Below are 6,119 nucleotides of genomic sequence, written 5' to 3'. Positions count from 1 at the left end.
GAATAGATTTTGTTATGAAAAATCTTGAAGGGGAAGATCAATAATCTCCACTTGATGTTCTGCAGTAAAGGAAAGATGCAAAGAGCATTAAGATGTTCTAGTACAGGAAAGAAATTGATTTTGAAATAGCATGTAGATTTTGTATGAAAAAATCAAAGGCTTTTTTTAGGAGAAAGACATTATAGTGATGAGATGACTACCTGAAGAGCAAGTCTTAGATACGTAAGAGAATAACACCTCTTGGTGATGGTGTACAAAAAGAATTGACAAGACTTAGGCATAACCTCAAGGACAAAGCCAGTGTCAGAAATAGTGAAATGAATGTTTTAGTGATGTCACTGCACCTTATTCATTGTGCCTGAAAAATGATGAAAGACATTCAGGAGAGAATTGTGAGTTCTTTTTACATTTTGCTGGGTCTGAGGAGTAATCTTAACATTTCCAGGAAGATCCTTGGCATATGAAAGGAAGTTTTGTTAGGAAGAAAGTATCTGGTGTTCAGGGGTGTATCTGTAAATTGTCAGATGAGGCATGGGATCTTTTGATTTACTAGGTCTAAGGTGTAAATGGAGAAGTGGAAAGGATTGTATATTTGTGATCTTGGAAAACAGCTGACACTCAAAAAGGGTAAGCATCGAATCTTGATTTAGAGGAGAATTAAAATCCAAACCTGCTTTCACTAAAGGGTTCAGGAAGGATGGAGGTGATGGATTGTTGCATGAACAACTAATTTTAGCAAGGAAGAAAGGAAGGAAGCCAAACAGACTAGACAGCAATTTAACCACTATAAAAATAAATAACAGCATTTGTAGGAAGTGCATAATATTTTGCTAAACCAGCCAAAGTTGCTGCAGTATAACACACTTATAGCCTGGTTTTATTCTGCAATATTGGATTGTCTAATAGAATATAATACTTGAAATAACGTTTGTGTCTTTTTAATGCCAATAGCACGTTCAAAACCAAAATATGTAATTTAAGGCTGATAATAAATAAAGGGCTTGTCCCTCAAGCATAAAAATAAACATTGCTTCAAAGTAACAGTTTAATATCAAAATAATATGAAAACCTAGAACTTGCCACATCACTTAGTTTTTAATAGCTTTGGGACTCTTAACAGCTCTTTTTGACCTCCAAAAAAGATCCTTGCTAATGGTCTTCTTTGCTTGACACTACTCTTGCTTGAAATTGGTTATCAATTTTAGTTGTTGCAAAAACATTATTTGGGGGCTTTATTTTTAGGTGTGGAACTATAGATAACTCAAAGCATTAGCATTACGAAACTTAAGAAGGAAGGGCATCTTTGCAACATTTCTCAATGAGGCATAGCATGGATTTTTTAATTTATTGCATTTTTAAAATTAACTTTATTTAGACTATTACTGTATAATTTATAGTATTTAATGAATTTACATAGTATAAAATTAATTGTGGTAATTATATTAATAAAACTATTGTATTTTATTAATTATATATATTAATATTGTACTTTATAATTGTAATATTTAAATTTATTTCAATTAAACTGTTAACTTACTGAGGGTTTACTTACTAGCTGCAGGACTTGGTGAGAGCAGAAAATATGAAGAGCATGTTTTACATGTTCAACTCCAGAAAACCATAAGGAGAGATTTAAAAAATTGTTGTGCTGACCCATTTGTGACAGGTAAAGGAACAAAAAATAGCAAAAAATTATTTTGAAAAAATATACTCAGAAGTTATGAGTGTTTTGGGTTTTGTCCATTAAGGACGTGACAGGAAGTCTCTTAACATGTATGTTCCTTCATTCAATCATTTTCTTTCAAGTGCAGCATGAAAGCTTGGCTCAGGAAACATGGGGAAAATGAAACCAGCAAAAAGTGCCTTAATGAGGAAGTGAAATTACTGTCATACAACTTCTGAATAGCATTTCTTTCTCCTTTTTTCCATTAGCAAGACGCCATTCTTACATCATCTGAATAAAGTTTCATTGACAGCGCAGTACAAGGCTTTGAGGTAACCCTTTTCCTGTCCTGTCTCTCATCCCTCAAAGTGCACTCTCAAAAGTTGGATGGAGCTGCTGCTGTCCCTTATGTGACCCTCGATGGCTCTGCCCAGTTCCTGCAGGTGCAGCTTGGTCCCTCAAGCCTGTCCTGCTCACGTGGCAGAAGGCTTTGAGCTTGTACCACAGTGGGAAAAATGGCTTACCCTAAATTCAGTGGCCAGCTGGGACACCTGTGTTAGAGCCAGGGTGCTCTGCTGTTTGGGGTCCGTGTTTGAGGCTGGAGATGGAGAGCAAGGTTTACTCATGGGAGCTATAGAAGTAGAGCTGACTGACTGCTTCAGAAAATATTTTCTCTGGGTCTGGTAGTGACTAAAGTAACTCACTTATTCTGTGGATTTCAAAGTGCAGGGTTGTTGTTTGTTTTTTTTTTTTTAACAAAAGAACATTTTAAGTTTAGCTTCTTCTTACTATGATGCTTGTTTCCTGTCAGCCCTGACATTTCTTGGGCATCACAGTTTCACCAACACAAAAAAGCCTCTGCATATTTGTGGGATGCGGAAGCAGGAACATTTCCATGTAGAAGGATGTATGAAAGTGTCAGGCTAATCCAGTGAGTGCCTGTGTGGGAGGGAAGGAAGAGGTTGGCAGTGTGTGGGAGCTGATGTAACTCCTACTGAATAAGGAAGTTTCCCAAGTTGTGCAACTCATCGGATATGATGAGATTTATCATTGTAATCTCTACAGCCAAGGCTCCTGGAAGAACATCAAGTAGACAGTTTTCCTTCCACGTTGGAAGAATAGCATTTCTGATTCTGGAGTGGGGCTCCAAGGCATTTTTCTCTCATTTTGAGGATTTTCAGGAATAATTTGAAGTAGTTAGAATAAAGGTGAGAACCAGCCTGGCTAGTTATAATCCAGTAGAATCTATGCCTAATTTCAAATCCATTCTTGCCATTTATAATTTGCTCCTTTGAAAAATAAATCCAGGGGAGTCATTATAGATGAGAGGGCATGAGTAGGGTTACAAACATAATTACAAAATATGATTTTGTCCACTTATTAAAATAAAGTACAAATTCATTTCTGCACAGGTGAGAGAGGAGCCTCCTTCTATTGATAGATTTCTTTTTGTTGGAGAGCTTGCATCAGCCTTTGCTGACATTAACAGGGACTAGGGTCAGCAGCAATGTCTCTTTCTGCATTCTAGAAAATGCTAATTTCCAATATAATACTGACTTAATATTACTATGTTGAATTTAATTTTATTCCATATTGTTGTTAAAATATTTGATGCTTTCAGTTTTCAGAAAGAACAAGCATCTTGCTTGGAACTGCAATTTTAGTCCTACCAAGAGAATGCTTCAACAAACAGTTTTATTATTCTGATTATACCCTCTCTTTGTGAGGCTTAGCTATAATTATGGGAAATTAGGGATTTTTCTGCTGTGGAAACATAATAATAACTTCTGTTAGTATTTTTAGATCAGTTTTGAAAATGTAATTTTGAATGTTAGTTTCAAATCTCACATTAATCAGATCTTTATATGCTGGGAAACTCCTGCCTGACAGAGACAGCCAAAATCTTCTTAGTAGGGTACATCAATTTGCATGTTCCTATGCTGAGAAAGTTGGAGGTTTTCAAATTTATTTTTTTAGTGGTAGCAAAAAGAGATTTAGCTGAGTAGGAAAAAGAAAAGGAAGACTGGGAGCAGTAAAGCAGAGTTTGGGATGAAATAAAAGGAAATAAGGAGGTTCTGAGAATGAAATAAAAGTAGAGTCATTTTTGGATGAAGACAGTGTTGTTTTTTAATTTTTTTTCTGCTTTCTTTTTGTCTCCTTTCATGCTCTCTCTGCTGTGCCTCAGGAGCCCCATGCTGCTTTGATCACCCCCAGGCCTGTCTCTCCCCTGCAGCTCTGGTGCCACCAGGCAGCAGTGACCACTCCTGAGCTCTCCTGTTCTCTGCACCTATTTCAATGGTTGTCTTGGATGACTGGCACTCTTGGACAGCACCAACCTGAATGAAATATATGGATTGTGACATACAGGAGGTCAGGTTGGCCCAATGATCTCAAAGGACCTAATGAGAACAAGCATCTCAAGTGGTCAGGGATCAAAATGGTTGAATGTTGGATTCAAGTCCTTACCATTACCTGGATGGATCCATTAATGGATCCAATGTTGGATCCATTACCTTACAGAGAAAAGCACATGATGACATGAAAATGAATAATCTTATTTCTGTGAGACTCAGAAGTATAAACATTATGACCTTGTGTTTGTCTAAGGACAAAAAGAAACAACCAGAGATTTTTAGCTTTGGAAGAAATGGGATAGTTAACTCCAAGTTTATTTCAGACTTGAGATATGGACTGCTGACAAGTTTCTGTTAAAGCTGACCTTGCACATTACTGGTCATATTGAAGCTAACTCTAGTTCAAAGAAACCCAGACTATGACTCTCTTTCTGAGATTAAGCTCCCCAGCATCACTTATCCCTAAAAATATGGAGAAGCACTTCTGCAGTTGGGTGCCAGTTTTGCTTTGTCTTCTTGGTGAGCGTGGTTCCTGTTCCCTTTCAGCTGACTGTCTCCTCATTTGGACTTAGCAGCAATGGACAGGGAGGCTTTGGGACCTCATGCTGGCTTTTGACTTCTGAGAAATGTGCAGTAGAAGTTGGGTGAGTTGGGAGATGAGTTACTTCTCCTAAGCGAGGGAAAAAAAGCATGAATTAAATGTCATGGTAAACCATACTGTTCTCATGAACATGTTAAAGTAACCCTGATGAGCTTGATTTTGAGAATGTCAGGCAGGGGATAAAAGGCAGGACCTACTATTTATTTGCTATGGCTACATTTGGCACCTTGTCATACAGTTTGGTTCCTGCATCTTCAGTGTTTTTATTCTTTGCTCTGAGAGAATATAGCAGATATTCCCAACACCCTTGTGTCTCAAAAGTTTTCTATTTTGGGAGCAATTCAGAAGGTTATTCAAATTGTGTCTTTAAGAAATGCAGAGTAAACAACGTTTTGTTAATATATTCTTTGCAAGAAAAGGCAAGTTGTAGAGAGAGCAGCAAGCTATTTTCCCCTCTTATTTCTGGACCAGCAATTTACTTTTAAAAAAATCAACTCTGCAGAGAACACTTTAATAGCAGATCCCCCTGGACAGTAAACTATTCCTTAGTTTTGCAATTTTTCTAGTGATGAATGTGTCACTACTATTGCTATCTCTATTTTTTAAGCAATTTCTTCCTAAAGACATTGTATTCATATGCTTTATATCAATTAAAATATTATTAATGGGTATTGCTTCTTATAGAATGTCCCCTACCCTTGAACTAAGTGACCTCCTGGACACAAGGACTCTGCAGACTGCATCAGTGGCTATCAGAATAGGCAAAAGTAAGTCTTGAGAAAAACTAAAAGTGTAAGTACTAACAGCAAATATTTGTTCTTATATTTTTATCATGTTCTATTTTTTTTTTTCTAATTAACAAACATCAAAAGAATCCCATTGCAACATCAAAAGAATCCCATTGAAGGGCCTCTCAGTAGCAGATGACACAGCTGATGTCTTTATTTGACCTCCTGGTGATATTCTAGATATAATCACAAAGGCATGCTTTGTCAGAGGTCTACTGCCTCTACTTGCCTAAATGCAAGACCTGTAGTTTTGGATTTAGGCTTGTGGTCTCAGATAATGGTATATTTAAATAAATATAAATTTAGTAACTTTCTCCTTGTTTTCCTCTTGGCAAAGTATGGATGCAGAGGGCCACTTTTCCTCAGAAATGTATTGTGGCAGTCTGTCCGATTAAGAAACTTGTGCAGAATCTTGTATTCATTTTCCTGTGGTCCCTGCAGGGCTCATTTTCTTTATGTTGGCTCCCTGGTGCTAGTGTCATTGCAAGAGCAATGTGTGTATTCAAGACTAATATATGATTTTTAAGTTAGACAAGATATATTACTTTAATGGTTGCAGACAAGCTAGTAAGAGCAATTCATCTCAGTGAATACTGTTATGTAAACACAGGAAAAGCTAAACTTTGCTGCATTTTCCTATAAAGACAATGTTTGCTGACAAATTGGACAACTTTATTTAAATTATAAATTATATGGATGGTAAATGAACATAA

Source organism: Motacilla alba, chromosome 6, assembly GCF_015832195.1.
Source record: "Motacilla alba alba isolate MOTALB_02 chromosome 6, Motacilla_alba_V1.0_pri, whole genome shotgun sequence".
NCBI classification, from domain to species: domain Eukaryota; kingdom Metazoa; phylum Chordata; class Aves; order Passeriformes; family Motacillidae; genus Motacilla; species Motacilla alba.
Note: the sequence above shows the minus strand (reverse complement) of the source record.